This window comes from Anomaloglossus baeobatrachus, chromosome 12 (assembly GCF_048569485.1).
Source record: "Anomaloglossus baeobatrachus isolate aAnoBae1 chromosome 12, aAnoBae1.hap1, whole genome shotgun sequence".
NCBI lineage: Eukaryota > Metazoa > Chordata > Amphibia > Anura > Aromobatidae > Anomaloglossus > Anomaloglossus baeobatrachus.
The window spans coordinates 73780843-73801365 of NC_134364.1; positions in this window are offsets into that span (position 1 = coordinate 73780843).

Consider the following 20523-nt stretch of genomic DNA (forward strand, 5'->3'; position numbering starts at 1 on the left):
CGGTGGCGATGGAGTGGGCAGCCACATGTTTAACCCCTCCATGGGTAGGGGGGACGCCCCAGGACTCGGTGATGTTGGAGGGATGTGCTATTGGGGACGTAAGGGTCACTTGCGTACTCACTCAGTCCATGAAGCTGACACCGACAACTTAGTAAACCAAAGTTCTGGACACCGCTGCCGCTTAGGGGGAGCATATTTTGGGTCCCATTTCTGTTGGTGTTGCCTGTTGATCTGTGACCTTTCCCTTGGCACCTTGTTCTCTTCTAGTTGGTCCCTATAGCTTGAAACTAATCGAGTCCCGCTCCCCAGTTTGGCTCTCAAGGGTCACGCTTGGGATTTCCCTGACCGTCTGTGTGGAAAGTCCTATTCCCCTCGTTGCGCTAGTACCCCAATTTTGGAGCGGGTGGAGAGCGAATCTTGAAGGCTCCGTCCCTCGTCGGGTGAATTGTGAGGTTGCCTGAAGCTACTCTCTGACCTAGGGTCCACGTACTCCGTCGTGCCCTGGTCCCTGACCGGTGATGGTAAAGGGCCACCGGCTGTCCTCCACAACAATACCCTGCCCCTTGTCACGATTCCCTACGACCGGGGGTCCAGCTCCTATCAGCCCCAGACCAACGTCTGCTACCTAGTACTTCCAAGGAGTCCCAGCTCCTGACCGCCTGTCGCCTTCACTTCCAACACTACACTCCTTCTGACTAACTGCTGACACTCCTGACCTCCCCTTAACCAACCCCCCAAGTGGGCGACCCTATTCCACTCAGGCCGTCCACTGGTGTGTCTGGTGGGTGTGGTGCAGAGTGTTCCTAGGATTTTGATTAGCTGGTTTTGGCAACACCAATGGTTAGAGACCCGTAACCAAGGGGGAGGTGGATATTGCACAGAAGGGCAGATTGCACAATACCCTGAGATAGTCCAGTCACATTAGCATAAGGTTCTGCATTCACTATGTGACTGCCAAATACCGAAACCTGATTGTGGGCAATATGCAGACTGTCAGGATTCCCCTCTTTTGCCAGATCTCATAATTATTACATGACTGCAACATGTGATTTGCATAGTTGCACTCACATGCCAATTAGCTTTTCTTTTACTTCTTTCAATAGAGCATTAAGAAAAGCAGAAAAATTTGCAAGTTGATAAGAGACCACCAATATACAAATGGAAAGCTTAAGGTCCCATGATGGCCACTTGAATAAGCAATAGATGGGAATTCTTGCAATTTGCAAACTGCATTCTGTCAGGATTTGGCAATCTACAGTTACTTTCCTAACAAAAATATTTAATGCATGTGCATGAACACCATTATTGCTTCCATCAATGTGCTACAAACACCACTTGCTTGCGACACACATGTCCCTGATGGTACTGCAAAGGGGAACTCAATTTACCACACTGACGTGTCCACTTACCTATAGCTATAGTCTGATAGTGAGCTAAGCACACTGCCAGATCTCACATCTAAACCACACGTTTTGCTGCTCACCGTTTAGATAGGTCAGGAAGATGCCTGCACTGGGTCACACACTAGTACATATACCACCAAGCTTTCCCAAGCATCTGCTAGTTACTCTTCTTGTACTCTGGCATATACAGGGTAATACTACCAAGATATACTCGCCCTTTTCAAAGTTTACAGGTTTGTTTAGAGCAGCAAGGAACAAACATTACATTTTAGATTTAATCTACAAAAAGAGTAACGTGTTTAAAAAGGTTATAAAAGTGTCATGTGGGGTGATACGGAAATATGGCGCACAACGTGACACACTACAACCCAAGGGGTACACCAGGAACACTTTAACAATAGTGGACACTAGCGCTAGTTAGGGGGAAGATGGGACACCTCCTTCACTCACGTGCAGCTGTACCCTACACTCCTAGCCTGTCCCTTTTCAGGTTCTGCACCTGTCACCAAACAGGATACCTGAGACCCTGGCAAACCCTATAATAGCTCTGGCTAGTGAGCTGGCAGGTGAGGGACACTAGCCCCACCACTACACTAATAAAAACCAGGTAGGGGAAGACAGACAGGGAGAAAACACAACAACAGACTGCAGCCTACAAATCAACTTGCAGAGAGGGCTCCATGGCACCTTCCACCTCCAGGCCAAGCATACAAATAAATCAGAGAATAACCAGCACCCTCAAAGGGTATATATAGGGACTGGAAGTGGTCCAAATCGGAAAAACCTGGGAAGTTAATGGAATGCTTCCTGGAAATGAATACAGACATTAACCCTCTCCTTGCCAAAGGAAAGGGAATATAATTAACCCACAGAGTTTCAAAGCAAAGAGATTCTGGCCCAGAACCTGTCACTAGTCTCTACAACACAGAGACGACAGTGATCAAAAGATGGAATAATAAAAAGACATACATACAGGCAAAAACAGTATAAAATAAAAGGGATAAAATACAGATATGTCTTATTAATTGGTTCTGGTGGAGGAGAATGCCGTGGGAAATATGGACAGATCTGCAATAGTAATTGCTTATTCTGGGATCTGACACTGATATTCGGTAGATGAGATGTGAAAAAGGGGTCTACAAGACCCCATACCCCACCTTTCACTGATGTAAGACAAGGACAGCTGATTATATTCAATTCCAGTCCAGATGACCCAGGAGGTCCATTCCAAATCTAATATTCTATAATTCTATGATTCTATGATTTGTACAATGAAAATGTGCCGCCCCCGTGCCAGCAGCCAGGCTGCTCAGATCCGGATCCGCGGTGGCTCGAGGGGTCTCTGGACCCGGGGGGTCGCGCGGCCACTCAGAAGTAAAGAGGGGGGAAGGAATTTACAGGGGGGAGTTGAAAGTTCGTGACGCCACCCCCGGTGTGTGGTAATGTGAGAGACCACTGCTGCTGTTGGTGGGGGAGCCCGGTGGCGATGGTGAAGCAGCAGGATGTTTAACCCCTCCGTGGGTGGGGGGTTTGTGCCCCAGGGCCCGTTGGGATGATGGCGTTCGGAGTGCCGTTGGGTAGTGGAAAAGGGCTTTTTCAGTGTACTCACTCAGTCCTGGAATAATGACCCCGGCAGCTTGTAAACCAGAATTCTGAGCACCACTGCAGCTTGGAGGGAGCACGCTGTGATCCGTGTCCTTGGTGTTGCTGTTAGCCTGTGGCCCTTTCCGTGGCACCTTCTCTCTAAATGGACCCTCGAGTTTGAAACTTGTCGGGTCCCGCTCACCCGTATGACTAACGGAGTGAGCTTGCTCTCAGGGTTCACAAGTAGGATTTCTTTGGACTGTATAAGTCCTATCCCTTCGGTGCCCTAGTACCCCGATTTTGGAGCGGGTTGGGGATGAATCTTGAAGTCTTCACCCCTGTCGGGTAAATTACTGTGACGCGTGAAGCTACTTCCCAGCCTAGGGTCCACGTACCCCGTCGTGACCTGGCCCCTGCCTGGTGATGGCTCAAGGCCGCCGGCTGCCCTCCTCAGCAGTCCGTGCCCCTTGACGCGATCCCCTGCGACCGGGGTTCCAGCTCCTACCAGGCCCAGACTAACGTCTGCCACCTAGTAACTCCAGGAGCCCTGCTCCGGACCAGTGACCTCTCTCTCCCAGAGAGTCACTTTTTTACCTCCTTCTCCTGTTTTACTTCTCCTCACTTCCCCCTACCAACCCCCCATATGGGCGGCCCTATTCCCTTCAGGCCCCCCAGTGGTGTGTCTGGTGGGTTCGGTGTAAAGTGTTCCTAGGATTTTGACTGGCCAAGCTGTTAGCAACACCAAAGGACCAGGATCCGTAACCAAGGAGGATAGATACCGTGCAGAAGGGCAGATTGTACAATACCCTGTGACGACCTGATAGGCCAGGGCGTCACAAAAATTTATTTGAACTATTTTATCTACAGCCGTCTGTTCTCCATCAATATATGATCTTTTTTGAGCTGACAGTGTGTTTATGTGTTGCCATGATTTTATACTGCTGACTGTGCTTTTATAGTTAGTAGTTTAGATATATTTGTGAAACTTTCCATGATAAGTCATTGCTCAGTGAATTTCTACATTGAAAGCTATTTCAAATTTTTTCGATGGCCTTGTTCGAACGCCTTGCCTTGTGTGAACTGTCTCCTTTCCAATGACCTGTTTTGTCCCGTCACCTGCCAAGCCTTCTTCTTCTTCACATAATTAGCTTGGCAGAATGCTGTGGTCTCATGGAAATCAGTGTGGTCAAAATGAGCTTACCCTCCTGTTTTTACCCATCTGCTCTGATTAAATCAGTTGGGATGTTGCTCATCCTACGTCTCAAGAAGAAGCAGCGGGGCTCAACACATGTCCCGTAACTCGACATGACACAAGGCAGCTAATGGGATGTGTATAAAATGCAAGCGGCAAGCCTGCACTGCTCCTGGACAACAGGTATCTAATTAGGAGTGTGTGTGCAGGCTCAAGCAGAGCTGGCATTAATGTGTCCACTGCCCACGAACCAGCCACCTTTTTAGCTTCACTGACTGTCCAGATATTTTGCCGGGTAGATTGGCACATATCCCCTTAATGAGTTCTTGTTGTGAAGCTGTATGTAGATTCCATCTCCCCCCTCGCCCCTTGTCTGCTCTGCTCAGTTTCAGAAGGGAAAAATTACTCAGCCAAAAGGAGCACCCTGTGAGTCCTCCCTTGCATACACAGCCTTTAACAAACATGTCATGTATTAGGAATGACAATGGCTTTTCAGCTTCCATACAATGAACCTATACACATTCCAGACCTGTAGAAACTGCTGGCCACACTTTATCACGTCTTCTTTTTACCTGATTGATTTATGGCCTTAACATTTCTGTTTGCACAAAAAGAATTTTGTGTAAGCAAAGTTTATACAAGTGGCGGGATTTGTCAGAAATATAATTCCATTGCAAGAAATCTTGCTGGTTCCAGCGCTAAATGGATCATTAATGGGATGCAAGAATAGTTATAATGCGGAATGCAATGAACACCCCGAAGGTTGGTTTCACGGGTCTCTCTTTTCTCCAATATGTCAAAAACAGTCGGTGATTTTTTTTTCCAACATGGTGAATCAATTTTTGGTCCAAGTGTCAGCTTTGCATTCATTTTCCCAAATTAAGAAGCAAAATACCTTTTTCTAGCCATTATCTACTAAAAACTAGCAGAAAGGAACAAGAGGGAGCACAATAGGGTCTTATCTTGAAATAAATGAATGGTATAATAAGAGGAAAGGCTCAAGGTTGTGTCATAACCGGGGAGAGGAATACGGGTGTAAAGCTGGTTTCACACACAGTGACAGCAACAACGACGTAGCTGTTACGTCACCATTTTCTGTGACGCAACAGCGACCTTGTAAGTCGCTGTTATGATCGCTGCTTAGCTGTCAAACACAGCAGAAGCAGCAGCGATCATAACAGCGCTGTGCTACATGTGCAGAGAGCAGGGAGCCGCGCACACTGCTTAGCGCTGGCTCCCTGCTCTCCTAGCTACAGTACACATCGGGTTAATTAGCCGATGCGTACTGCAGCTACATGTGCACAGAGCAGGAGCCGGCACTGGCAGCAAGAGCGAACGCTGGTAACGAAGGTAAATATCGGGTAACCAGGTCTTCCCTTGGTTACCCGATGTTTACCCTGCATACAGCTTACCGCAGCTGCCAGACGCCGGCTCCTGCTCCCTGCTCGCTTCATTTCGTCGCTCTCTCGCTGTCACACACAGCGATGTGTGTGTCACAGCGGGAGAGCGACGACCAAAAAATGAAGCTGGACATTCAGTAACGACCAGCGACCTCACAGCAGGGGCCAGGTCGTTGTTGGATGTCACACACAGCGACAGAGACGGGACGTCGCTGCAACGTCACAGAAAATGGTGACGTAGCAGCGACGTCGTTGTCGTTGTCGCTGAGACACCACCTTAAGTCACGCTAAAGGCCCCGTCACACACAGAGATAAATCTTTGGCAGATCTGTGGTTGCAGTGAAATCATGGACATATTGTTCCATTTGTACAGCCACAAACCTGGCACTGATTGTCCACAATTTCACTGCAACCACAGATCTGCCACAGATCTGCCAAAGATTTATCTCTGTGTGTGACAGGGCCTTTAAACTACAGAATTCAGAAGATTTTAAATAAATCCCTTTATTTTCATAAGTCTACACGTTTCAGAGATATAACCATCTCCTTCAGGATAAGGGAAAAGTATGATTTCCCTTGTCCTGAAGAAGGAGATGGTTATATCTGAAACACGTAGACTTATGAAAATAAATGGATTTACCCGTATTTTTCGCTTTATAAGACGCACTTTTGTTCCCCCAAATTTTGGGGGAAAGTAGGGGGTGCGCCTTATAAGCCGAATATACGGAGGGGGTGTATATATATATATATATATATATATATATATATACACTGCAAGGTCCAGGGGAGGTGGGGGCGCTGCTGGGGGCAGGTGAACGCTGCGGCGGCAGCGTTAGATCTCCTGCTCCCGCTCATATAATATACACAGCCGCTGTCCATCTCCGGTGGTGCTGAAACCGCACCGCAGTGACGGGCTGGGGGAGTGGTGCATATTATATGAGCCTGCGCCCCCCTGTGATCGCACATGCCCTCCCTGCCCCCAGGCTGCTGCTCATTCTAAAATAAAAAAAGCTTTACTTACCCCCTCCAGCATTTCTCCCCGTGTCCCTGCTTCCACTGTGATCAGGCAGGCAGAGATCTCAGTCTGCTGTGCCGATCACATGATCGGCACTAGAACCAGGAAGTGGAGGAAGAGAAGCACAGAGGGAGATCATCGCTGGAGGAGGTAAGGAAAGAGGGTTTTATTTTACTATGGGCAGCACTATGGGGGCGATATCTAACACAGGGGGACTTGTGCGAACTATATAGGGGCCATGGGCAGCACCATGGGGGCGATATCTAACACAGAGGGACTTGTGCGATCTATATAGGGGCCATGGGAAGCACCATGGGGCGATATCTAACACAGGGGGACTTGTGCGATCTATATAGGGGCCATGGGCAGCACCATGGGGCGATATCTAACACAGGGGGACTTGTGCGATCTATATAGGGGCCATGGGCAGCACCATGGAGGCGATATCTAACACAGGGGGACTTGTGCGATTTACAGTTAGGTCCAGAAATATTAGGTCCAGCAATAAAAAGTGTCCAATAAGTTGTATGTACCCCAAAATTGTATCAATAAAAATGTCAGCTCAGGAGCAACAACTAGGCCCTTACATTGCTCCACAATACAAAATACAAAAAGTTATGGATTTCAGAAGATGTCAACAAAGAAAAACATTTTTTTACTTATATCAGACTTTTAAAATATAATATAAATATATATATATATATATATATATATATATATATATATATATATACACAGTTAGGTCCATGAATATTTGGACAGTGACACAAGTTTTGTTATTTTAGCTGTTTACAAAAACATGTTCAGAAATACAATTATATATATAATATGGGCTGAAAGTGCACACTCCCAGCTGCAATATGGGAGTTTTCACATCCAAATCGGAGAAAGGGTTTAGGAATCATAGCTCTGTAATGCATAGCCTCCTCTTTTTCAAGGGACCAAAAGTAATTGGACAAGGGACTCTAAGGGCTGCAATTATCTCTGAAGGCGTCTCCCTCGTTAACCTGTAATCAATGAAGTAGTTAAAAGGTCTGGGGTTGATTACAGGTGTGTGGTTTTGCATTTGGAAGCTGTTGCTGTGACCAGACAACATGCGGTCTAAGGAACTCTCAATTGAGGCGAAGCAGAACATCCTGAGGCTGAAAAAAAGAAAAAATCCATCAGAGAGATAGCAGACATGCTTAGAGTAGCAAAATCAACAGTCGGGTACATTCTGAGAAAAAAGGAATTGACTGGTGAGCTTGGGAACTCAAAAAGGCCTGGGCGTCCACGGATGACAACAGTGGTGGATGATCGCCGCATACTTTCTTTGGTGAAGAAGAACCCGTTCACAACATCAACTGAAGTCCAGAACACTCTCAGTGAAGTAGGTGTATCTGTCTCTAAGTCAACAGTAAAGAGAAGACTCCATGAAAGTAAATACAAAGGGTTCACATCTAGATGCAAACCATTCATCAATTCCAAAAATAGACAGGCCAGAGTTAAATTTGCTGAAAAACACCTCATGAAGCCAGCACAGTTCTGGAAAAGTATTCTATGGACAGATGAGACAAAGATCAACCTGTACCAGAATGATGGGAAGAAAAAAGTTTGGAGAAGAAAGGGAACGGCACATGATCCAAGGCACACCACATCCTCTGTAAAACATGGTGGAGGCAACGTGATGGCATGGGCATGCATGGCTTTCAATGGCACTGGGTCACTTGTGTTTATTGATGACATAACAGCAGACAAGAGTAGCCGGATGAATTCTGAAGTGTACCGGGATATACTTTCAGCCCAGATTCAGCCAAATGCCGCAAAGTTGATCGGACGGCGCTTCATAGTACAGATGGACAATGACCCCAAGCATACAGCCAAAGCTACCCAGGAGTTCATGAGTGCAAAAAAGTGGAACATTGTGCAATGGCCAAGTCAATCACCAGATCTTAACCCAATTGAGCATGCATTTCACTTGCTCAAATCCAGACTTAAGACGGAAAGACCCACAAACAAGCAAGACCTGAAGGCTGCGGCTGTAAAGGCCTGGTAAAGCATTAAGAAGGAGGAAACCCAGCGTTTGCTGATGTCCATGGGTTCCAGACTTAAGGCAGTGATTGCCTCCAAAGGATTCGCAACAAAATATTGAAAATAAAAATATTTTGTTTGGGTTTGGTTTATTTGTCCAATTACTTTTGACCTCCTAAAATGTGGAGTGTTTGTAAAGAAATGTGTACAATTCCTACAATTTCTATCATATATTTTTGTTCAAACCTTCAAATTAAACGTTACAATCTGCACTTGAATTCTGTTGTAGAGGATTCATTTCAAATCCAATGTGGTGGCATGCAGAGCCCAACTCGCGAAAGATGTGTCACTGTCCAAATATTTCTGAACCTAACTGTATATAGGGGCCATGGGCAGCACCATAGGGGCGATATCTAACACAGGGGGACTTGTGCGATCTATATAGGGGCCATGGGCAGCACTATGGGGGCAATATCTAACACAGGGGGACTTGTGCGATCTATATAGGGGCCATGGGCAGCACCATGGGGGCGATATCTAACACAGGGGGATTTGTGCGATCTATAGGGGCCATGGGCAGCAGCATGGGGGCACTATCTAGCACAGGGGAACGTGTGCAATCCATAAGGGGCCATAAGCAGCACAGGGGAACATATGCAATCCATAGGGGGCCATAGGCAGCACAGGGGAATGTATGCAATCCATAGGGGGCCATAGGCAGCACAGGGGAACATGTGCAATCCATAGGGGACCATAGGCAGCACAGGGGAATGTATGCAATCCATAGGGGGCCATAGGCAGCCCAGGGGAATGTATGCAATCCATAGGGGGCCATAGGCAGCACATGGGAACGTGTGCCATCACAAGGGGGCTATATTCAATATAAGGGGGCCATATCCAGATTAAGGGGGCTAATTTTAGGATGGGGGCTATGAGGGACATATACCCTATATAATTTGTTAGAGGTACACTGGCATTATAAGATGGACCACATTTAAAAAAAAAAAATCTCTTTTCCTTCACCAAATTTGGGGGTGCGTCTTATAATCAGGTGTGTCTTATAAAGCGAAAAATACGGTATTTAAAATTTTCTGGATTCTGTGGTTTTAGCACGGCTTACACCCGTATTCCTCTCCCCGTTTATCATACTATTAACTTCCGGGGCCGCTGCTGACCACCACCATTACTTGTGCAGAAAGGAGTTGTGACTGGCACAACCCCACCAAATGAGTGCGTTTTCAGCACTAGACAAAAACCCTATACCAAGTAAGACCCTATTTTTGCGCTTTTATTCCACCGTTACATCACGTTCTTGTAAGGTTGTGAATAGTTACAACCACTAAAACCCATGTAACAAATGACTGCGAGTACTGTATATCAGTGGAGAATGGGTTAACCCCTTAACCCCTGGGCGTTTTCTGTGTTTCTTATTTTTTTAAACTTTTTTGCTCCCATTCTTCCAAGAGCCATAACCTTTTTATTTTTCCATCACTCTTGCTATATGAGAGCTTGTTTTTCTGCGGGACGAGTAGCACTTGTGAATGAAACCATGAGTTTTACCATATAGTGTACTGGAAAACGTGCAGAAAAATTGAAAAAAAAAAGTGTTTTTGGGATATTTTATTCGCTGTGTTCACTATATGGTAAAATTGATGTGTCAATGTGATGCCTCAGGTAGGTATGAGTTCGTAGACACCCAATATGTATTGGTTTACTTTTATTTAAGAAGTTAAAAAAAATCAGCATTTTGTCCCATAAAAGAGACGCACGTTTTGCGCCATTTTCCACAACCCATAGCATTCTAATTTTTCTGGATCTATGGCTCAGTAACAACTTATTTTTTGCATCTCAAGCTGATGTTTTTAATGGTACCATTTATGCGTAGATGCTAGGTTTTGTCCACCGGTTACTGCATTTTGCGCAAAATTTGCGATGACCAAAAAAACCCCAAAATTTTGTCGTTTGGAATTTTTTTGCCACTTCTGTGTTTACTGATCAGATTAATTGATTTTATATTTAGATCAGGCATTTCTGAAGGCGGTGATACCAAATGTGTGAATATTTTTTTTTTTTTCATCCCTTTAATTTTCAATGGGGCGAATGGGGGTGATTTGAACTTTTAGGTTTTTTGTTTTATTTTTTTTAAACTTCTTTTTACTTTTTTTTTATTTTACTAGACCCCTAGGGGGCTATAAGGATCAGCAATTTGATCACTCTTTCATTTCTCCTGATTAGAGCTACCCAGCTTAGATCAGCAGAAATGCTCATCTCCTGTTACAGCCAGCACAATGCCACCTGTAACAGGAAGTGAGTCATGATAGCAACAGGAGTCATCACATGACCTGTGCTACCATGGCAACAAACGGCTCCCCCTGATCATGTCACAGGGCTTCCGATGGCAGCGAGTAAGTGCGCGTTACCAGCTGTGGGCATTTAAATTGTGTTGTCACATTTTGACAGCATGATCTAAGGAATTATCAGGCATGGGTGGATCGCGGATCCACCTGCGCCTGCGAGACACACGTCTGCTGTACAAATCAGCAGACATGTGCGGGGATCACTACAGGCTTACCGAAGCAGCCAGCGGTGATTACACCTTCATGATTTAGGATGTACCAAAACCAAGAAGAAAAAAAAAAACTAAAATCCAAACCTTTATTATAAATCAAAATAGTAAAGTGCAAATAAAACCAAAGTAATGGCATACACTTCATGAGACGGGGCCCGGGTCACGATTCCCTGATGTCTCCCTTCCTAGCTGCGGAGGTTGGCACCCTATAGTAGACGAAATGGCGCCCCCGCTCAACGAGGATTCGTGACCCGGGTCTAGTCTCCTGAACTGTATGCCATTACTTTGGTTTTACTTGCACTTTACTATTTTGGTTTATAATAAAGGTTTGTATTTTAGAGGTGGGGGGGGTTCTTTTTGGATTTGGTTGTCCTTAATACCCCTTGATGTATCTATGTGACGTCTGTGATTTAGGATGTACCATTAAATCCTTGGTCGTGAAGGGGTTAAATGCAACATTGTCATATAGATGAATCCAGATTAAGTAAAAGTGATTTATTTTTCAACGCGTTTCGGAGGACACTTTCTCCTTCAAGAGAAAAAGAATACTCCTGAAGAAGGAGAAAGTTTTCTCCGAAATGCATTGAAAAAATATCACTTGTACTTCATCCGGATTCGTCTATATGATGAGAGCGGCGTTTAACTCATTCTCCACTGATACACTCACCCATTATTTAGTAAAATACAGACAGGACACAGTCGTTATCTGGGTTTGATCCATTTTATTCTCATGGAGACATTGACTTGAATTGGTGAGTTTAATCCACAACATGGATCAACGTGAGACATGTCTCCGTTTTTTGGGGGGGGGTTGCAATGGGTGCACAAAAAAGCACATGTGAAAGAACAGATGAGTTCATGACCTATATGTAAAAATATTAGATAGCACAAAAAATTATGCTTTGTAGAGCTCTTTATTTATTTACGCAAAGATTACTGAATTGGATAGAATAGAAGTCTGTATTTTTTAGAACAAGAAAAAAAAGTGGTTAATATACTAGGATATACATGATGCAATTAAAATGATCTGTCACCATTTTATGTCATAATGATAGATTGACCTCATCAGCATGTCCCTTGCAAGCACAGCCATAATTATCATATATGATAATTTTTTTTTTTTTTTTGCTTGTAAGTACCTATTGTTATGATGATCTACTTGGGTTTCTTTGTGTTTGTAGATTTCCTGGCAGCAGGTTTATGATCCATTTTGGTAAATACAGTACTTTAAACTCTTACATTACCCATTTGCCTCAGAGTTAGAGATTAATGCTCCGTGAATTGACTGTACAATTCTCAAATTCTGCAATTGTATATATTTACTCTTACAAAAAAATATAAGGTCTGATTCATCATTTGTGGGTTTTATTAAATCACTCTTCTTTTCTTGTCTTGTGATATTTATTAATACTTTTTGCAAGTAATTTTATGATTTTGTTGCAAAATTGAAAATGTTTCATTTTATCTGTGACCTGTTTTTTTACTCTTTAGCACAAAAAGTTAAATAAATCTAAAAATGGATTAAAATTTGCATCAGAATAGCAAAGAATTGCATAAAAGTACATAAAAAGTCCCAATTGATGACTTGAGGTCCCGTCACACGCAGCGACGTATCTAACGATATATCGCCGGAGTTACGGATTCCGTGACGCACATCCGGCATCGTTAGTGACGTCGTTGCGTGTGACACGCACGAACGACCGTTAACGATGGAAAATACTCACCAAATCGTCCATCATTGACACGTCATTACTTTTTAAAAAATCATTGATTGTTGAGCACGCAGGTTGTTCGTCGTTCCCTAGGTAGCACACATCGCTCGCTACGTGTGACTCCTCGAGAAAGACGAACTGCAGCCTACCTGTGGCCGCCGGCAATGCGGAAGGAAGGAGGTGGGCGGGATGTTACGTCCCGCTCATCTCCGCCCCTCCGCTTCTATTGGGTGGCCGCTTAGAGACGCCGCTGTGACGCCGGTGTAACGTTGCACGAACCGCCCCCTTAGAAAGGAGGCAGTTCACCGGCAACAGCAACGTTGCTAGGCAGCTAAGTCCCGTGTGACGGCTCCGAACCATATTGTGCGCCACGGGCAGCAATTTGCCTGTGACGCACAAATGACGGAGGTGGGTGCTTTCACCAGCGATATCGCTAGCGATATCGCTGCGTGTAACACCCCCTTTATTCAAAAACATTTGGAAACCTGAAAACCACACCCACAATGGTAAACCTAAAAAAAGGAGAACACATAATGAAGGCTTTCAAAAATGAAGTAAAAAAAAAAATAGGGACTAATGAAAAAAGGAAAAAAAAATCAAAAAGACAAAAAAAAAGGTGCAAATGCAATAATGAATCACCCTCATAATGTAGTAAAGGCTGCACAACAGATTCTTTCATTGAATATAGACATATTAGGCACAGATGGATCCTAAATAAGAGCACAGTGCTCATAAATAATCCTAAATTTGTTTGGAGCCTCAAAATTAATGTGTATAATTGTGGCTTAACATTCCTGTACGGTGGAAATGGGACTCATAGTAATTAATTTCTGGATCTTCTGGTTCCATTCCAAAGTAGATAAATAACCATGGGACAAAATATAATTTTTAGATCACCACAATTATTCATGAGAGGTCCACATTCTTACCATCTATGGTTATGTGATGGCCATTGATAATAAACCATAGACGTAAATTAGCGCATTTACTAGTTTGTGCAGAGGCCAAAAGTAATCAGTCACCGTCCATAGCCATGGAGGTTATCTTTTATTACATGGAGGTCCACTGATAAACCTTTTCTCATGGTGTATCCTACTTTTTCTCCCTTTGGTATGTTTCAAGCCACTATATGTGTGTACCCCATTGCACAAATAAAGAGACAGTTGCACATTGAAATACTAAGATATATTAACAATGATTATGGGAATATAGACATGCATTACTGCTATGAAACTACATATAAAAATTGAGATACTTAGCAAATAAAAATGGCCAGTTTATGTGAGCCCAACAGCAAACGTCAAGGCATATCTCTTATTGTTGAATCCCTATCCACTCTAATGCTAATAAATAATTAAAATGAATTATTTATTATGTTTCTATCTTCCCATACATTATATTAGATGGACATTATATTAGATAGGGAACAAAATATTAAGAGATACACCTTGACATTGGCTGTTGGCTCCACATAAAACTGGCCATTTTTATATAAGTATCTCAATTTTTACATTTTTTTCTAGTAGTAATGCATGTTCATTTACCTAAATTCATTGTTAACATATCAGCATTTCAGAGTGCAGCTATTTCTCTATTTGTTATAATATATCTCATGCTCAGTATGCACCTGTCCACACTTGAGTGTTGGAAAGTGCTTTCAGTCTTTTTCCTCCCATTGAACAATACCCTTCCGAAGACACCCTAAAGGATATGGTTCCATGGCAAGGAAGAAATGAGGTTCATGCTATTTTAACATTTTTCCACAATTTCCTTGAAAAAGTATTATTTTTTGATGCCACAACTATTGATTGCACAATTTACCCAAACATAATACTATTACATTAGGAATGTATGCATTGAAGAAAAAAAAACATACTTTTTTTCAGGTTTTAATGCCGAGACTATAAAAAAATATATATAAATAATATATATATATAAATATTTGGTTTGTATAATTGATATTTTTGAGTCTAAGAAAATTTGGTTTCACCTCATTAACTTTTTAAAAAGAAAAAAAAATTCTGGAGAGATATTATACAAATATATGATGACTGGAGGTACAATAATTTAATTCCGGGACTGTAAAAATAAACTACAAATTTTTAGATTGATCAGTTTGGTTGGTCTAATTTGAGTATAAGAAAATTTGGTTTTAGCTAATTAACAATTTGATTAGAAAAAAATTCTGGAGAGATATATCATGACAAATATATCATGACTGGAGGTACAAAAATCTAATGCCGGGACTGTAAAAAAAAAAAAAAAAAAACCCCGCATATATATATATATATATATATATATATATATATATATGTATACATATATGTATGTATACATATATATACATTTTTAGATTGATCAATTTGGTTGGTCTAATTTGAGTATAAGAAAATGTTGGTTTTACCTAATTAAAAATGTAAGTAGGAAAACATTCTGGAGAGACAGATATATCATGACTGGAGGTACAAAAATTTATATGGTATCCTTCAGTTTCGATGTAGTGTTTTTTGGCGATCATTTAGCACTCTCTTGAGCCTTGTATGTCTAAGAAATCACATGAAGTATATGAATGAGGAAAGATGCAATCTTCACGTACATAATTGCTGGGCTGTTCTGCTGCCTACCTGACACATTGTCAGTGCTGTTGTAACATGTCCATGAGCAGTCAGTGTTAGCATGTATGATCTTCGGCAGACGGGCTGCCCGGCTGAACAGCTCGACTTTTGGTCCATTTTGCAGCCTCTTCTTGACTTGCTACAAGTCTGCACAAATTGTGAGCTGATTTCGAATATCTTTCTGGAAATAGCAACATCAGCGAATATTCAGAGCACATATTGCCAGCCCCAAGCAGTGAAGAGGTTAACATTTCTGAGCCTGCTATTAATTCTTTTAATGAGGGTGCTGTCATCTCTCGTTTAGGAGATGGAACTGTCAGGAGGCTTTTTTTTTTTTACCTCGTTTTTCTTCAACAATAATTCCCCGGGCCTTTATTAAGAAGGTTTTCCTCATTCAGCCACTTTCATGTCATTTTTAGGACCTTTTCCTGTAGCCCCAAAACATCAATTCGTAACAAAGCAAACAAGAATACTCATTCTTTGATTATCTGTCACATTACACTTCCTTCTACGAAACAAAGGGATTATTCAATTATGCTGCCTTACAGAACGACAAGAACAGAATTAAACCACACAGAAGCAGAATATTACAACCGCCTTACAGTGCAATAGACCATTCATGAGACACTTCACCAGACCATCTACAAACATATAAAAAAATGGAAGATGTCTGCCCACATAGTCTCTGGCAATTAGATTTTTAGAATAGTAGAAAGACGTTTACATTTTGTTAGTATAAATATGTGTATTTGGGGTCTAAAAATGATTTTGCAATTGGGTTTTGGGTCTAAAAATTATTTTTGCAGTTGGGTTTTGGGTCTAAAATTATTTTTGTAGTTTGGTTTTGGGTCTAAAAATTATTATTTGCAGTTGGGTTTTGGGTCTAAAAATTATTTTTGCAGTTTGGTTTTGGGTCTAAAAATTATTTCCAGTTTGGTTTTGGGTCTAAAAATTATTTTTGCAGTTTGGTTTTGGGTCTAAAAATTATTTTTGCAGTTTAGTTTTGGGTCTAAAAATTATTATTTGCAGTTGGGTTTTGGGTCTAAAAATTATTTTTGCAGTTTGGTTTTGGGTCTAAAAATTATTTTTGCAGTTGGGTTTTGGGTCTAAAATTATTTTTGTAGTTTGGTTTTGGGTCTAAAAATTATTATTTGCAGTTGGGTTTTGGGTCTAAAAATTATTATTTGCAGTTTGGTTTTGGGTCTAAAAATTATTTTTGCAGAGTGGTTTTGGGTCTAAAAATTATTTTTGTAGTTGGGTTTTGGGTCTAAAAATTATTATTTGCAGTTTGGTTTTGGGTCTAAAAATTATTATTTGCAGTTGGGTTTTGGGTCTAAAAATTATTATTTGCAGTTTGGTTTTGGGTCTAAAAATTATTTTTGCAGAGTGGTTTTGGGTCTAAAAATTATTTTTGTAGTTGGGTTTTGGGTCTAAAAATTATTATTTGCAGTTTGGTTTTGGGTCTAAAAATTATTATTTGCAGTTGGGTTTTGGGTCTAAAAATTATTATTTGCAGTTTGGTTTTGGGTCTAAAAATTATTATTTGCAGTTTGGTTTTGGGTCTAAAAATTATTATTTGCAGTTGGGTTTTGGGTCTAAAAATTATTTTTGCAGTTGGGGTTTGGGTCTAAAAATTATTTTTGCAGTTGGGTTTTGGGTCTAAAAATTATTTTTGCAGAGTGGTTTTGGGTCTAAAAATTATTTTTGTAGTTGGGTTTTGGGTCTAAAAATTATTATTTGCAGTTTGGTTTTGGGTCTAAAAATTATTATTTGCAGTTGGGTTTTGGGTCTAAAAATTATTATTTGCAGTTTGGTTTTGGGTCTAAAAATTATTATTTGCAGTTTGGTTTTGGGTCTAAAAATTATTATTTGCAGTTGGGTTTTGGGTCTAAAAATTATTTTTGCAGTTGGGGTTTGGGTCTAAAAATTATTTTTGCAGTTGGGTTTTGGGTCTAAAAATTATTTTTGCAGTTGGGTTTTGGGTCTAAAAATTAATTTTGCAGTTGGGTTTTGGGTCTAAAAATTATTTTTGCAACTGTTTGGTTTTTTTTTAAATTTTGAAAAATGTTCTTTCCACAGCCTCTATATTGACCTGTATATCATTGAATCATAGGAGTTTGTGACTTTTATCTACCTTTTTCTGAGCTCCAGAATTATGGCAACACTACATTAAACTTCAATCTGCAGCAGAATGAAGAGAAGGAAAAGTTATTATTAGCTCAACAGAAATTAAATCAGGGTGCAGTGTACGGACAACTGCAGTCCAGTTCTTGGGCAATCAAGTGAGAAAAAGATAGAACAGGGTTCAACAATTAACAGGTGAAGATATAGTAAAACTCACATTTATTGGAACTAAAACAAAAAAATCATGATTAGGCTCCATGCACACACTGCAGAGAAGTTAACAACAAAACTGTGCCTTTTTGGCCCAAAAACGCATAAAAAAAACGATTGCAGTTTCTATGTATTTTTGCCGCTTTTTTGTCACATGCGTTTTTTAAGTAAAATCAATGGCTGGAAGGGCTAAAAAATGCAAGACAAAAACAGACAAATAATTGACATGCTGCAGGTTTCTTTGTCAGCCCAAAACCGCAAGTAGAAAAAAAAGCAACTTGCGCACAGGATTTCAGAATTCTTATAGACTTTACTGGGGGAAGAAAAGACATGCAAAATGCACAAAAAAATGCGATGTGCACACGGAGCCTTCACTATCCTGTGCAGACTCAAAATGCCATATTGGCTTTTTCTTTATTCATTAATATGAGTACTAATATATCTTTACCTTCACATGCTGGACCCTTTTCTTTTATCCTTTTCCCAATGATATAAGTCTGTAAAAGCCAAAAAGTTAGTTTTATTTTAATATATATATATATATATATATATATATATATATACAGCTCAAAAAAATAAAGGGAAAACTAAAATACCATTTTGTTGCTTAAGTGTCCCCTTTATTTTTTTGTGCAGTATATATATATATATATATATATATATATATTTATTTATTTATATATTTATCCCCAAATACATGCATTCAACTAAAATAATAAAAAATAATAAATAATTCCAGATTAAGAAAGCAAACCTTTATACCCTCTTTAAGTAATGGCTAAAATAAAAAAGATAAATCCATAATGATGATGTAAGCGTTGTGCAATTAATGGCTCTATATAAGTATTATTATTATTTATTATAATACTGCCATTTATTCCATGGTGCTTTACATGTGAAAGGGGGTATACATAATAAAAATAGGTACAATAATCATGAACAATATAAGGCACAGACTGGTACAGGAGGAGAGAGAGGACCCTGCCTGCGAGGGTTCACAGTCTACAAGAGTGTCACGCTCCCCAGCTCCCGTGCCATGCTCCCCGGCTCCCCTGCCACGCTTCCCGGCTCCCCTGCCATGTTTCTCGGCTCCCCTGCCATGTTTCCCGGCTCCCCTGCCATGCTTCCCCGCTCCCGTGCCACGCTCCCCGGTCCCCCGCTCCACAGCCTCCATGCTCCCTCACCTGCGTCCTCCAGGCAACCCGGTCCCCGCTCCCGGCGTCCCCGTCTGCGATGCTGAGCCAGCCCGGCACTCCTGTGTCCTGTGCACCGCTTCCTGCTCTGGCTTCTGGAACCTGGGCCTCGCGCATGCGCATTATTGACCCTCTCTTAACGGGCCAGCGTCCTCCAACAGGATATTGAAGATTCAGGTACAGGGCATATAGGGGGATCCTTTCCAAGTGGGCGGGGCCTGTTCTTCGTGTTTGCTAAGCTAGGAGTCAGGTCTCCCTGTGCCCTGTCCCGTACTTACCTATCTCTCTTGTAGAGTCGCTTCTGTCTCGCCAACCGGTCCTGACGCTTCCAGAACCCCGAACGGTGACTGTCCGCCATCTCGTCAGTCCCTACCATCTCCGATCCCTGGATCCGTGTGGTGACCGTCCTCCTCGCTCAGCTGGTTCCGGACTCTGCCTGACATCATCTCGGCCTCCGAACCTGAGCTCCGTCACCCGGACTACCTTCAGAGACTCCGTGGTCCCAGGGACTTCTTCACTCCACTCCTGTGAATGGACTGTCCTGCTACCCATAGTGCTCCAGCTACTGGGCACCTTGCCCTCGGTGGGGTGCTCAGTCCAGTGGATCCACCTCCTGGGCCTACCCGTCCTCCTGGTCCTTACAAAGGGATGGGTTAGGGTACAGGAGGAGAGAGAACCCTGCCCCCGATGGTTCACAGTCTACAAGGGATAGGTGAAGATACAGGAGGTAAGAGTACAGCTGGTTGTGCAGTGTTATAGTGGAGATGTGGAAGGAAGAAGGAGAGGGAGTGATCCAGCACGAGTCCTCCTTAGTTTAAAACTTTCAAGTCTTTATTGGTACATCTTTAAAAACATAGTGAAGACCGAAAAATAGTTTGCATGGTAAAGGCACAATTCATGAGGGCTTTACGCGTTGTTTTTTTTTTTTAGTTTAAAACTTTCAAGTCTTTATTGGTATATCTTTAAAAACATAGTGAAGACCGAAAAATAGTTTGCATGGTAAAGGCACAATTCATGAGGGCTTTACGCGTTTCGGACTGACAATAAAACCAGCAAGTCCTTAGTCATAAGTGTCTCATGAATCCAAGAAAGCTACTGAAATAGGCTTACTCATTAGGTGAGGAAAAGGGAGGGGTGAGAAAATGTGTGGAAAAACATGTTGATTACAACAGAAAAGGAGAGCGAAGAAAGAGGTGAAAAGGAAAAAGCAGATGAGTGTCTGAAAGTTCTCTAGTTTTATTCGATTGAAATTACTGTTCCAAGTTATAGTAAACATATATTCAATAGACCTCACCATATTCAGTAAATTTGCTTTCAACTGTAAACACAAAAAAATCCAAACAACAGATTGAAAAACCGTGCACATAAATACATAAGTACATAAACTTATGAAGGGAGGATATATGATATATGGAATAGAAAATACCAAATCTTTGGCTAGTCATATGCGGGGAACTTGGATGGGGGAGGGGGAACAGATGGTAAGGTTCATTCAT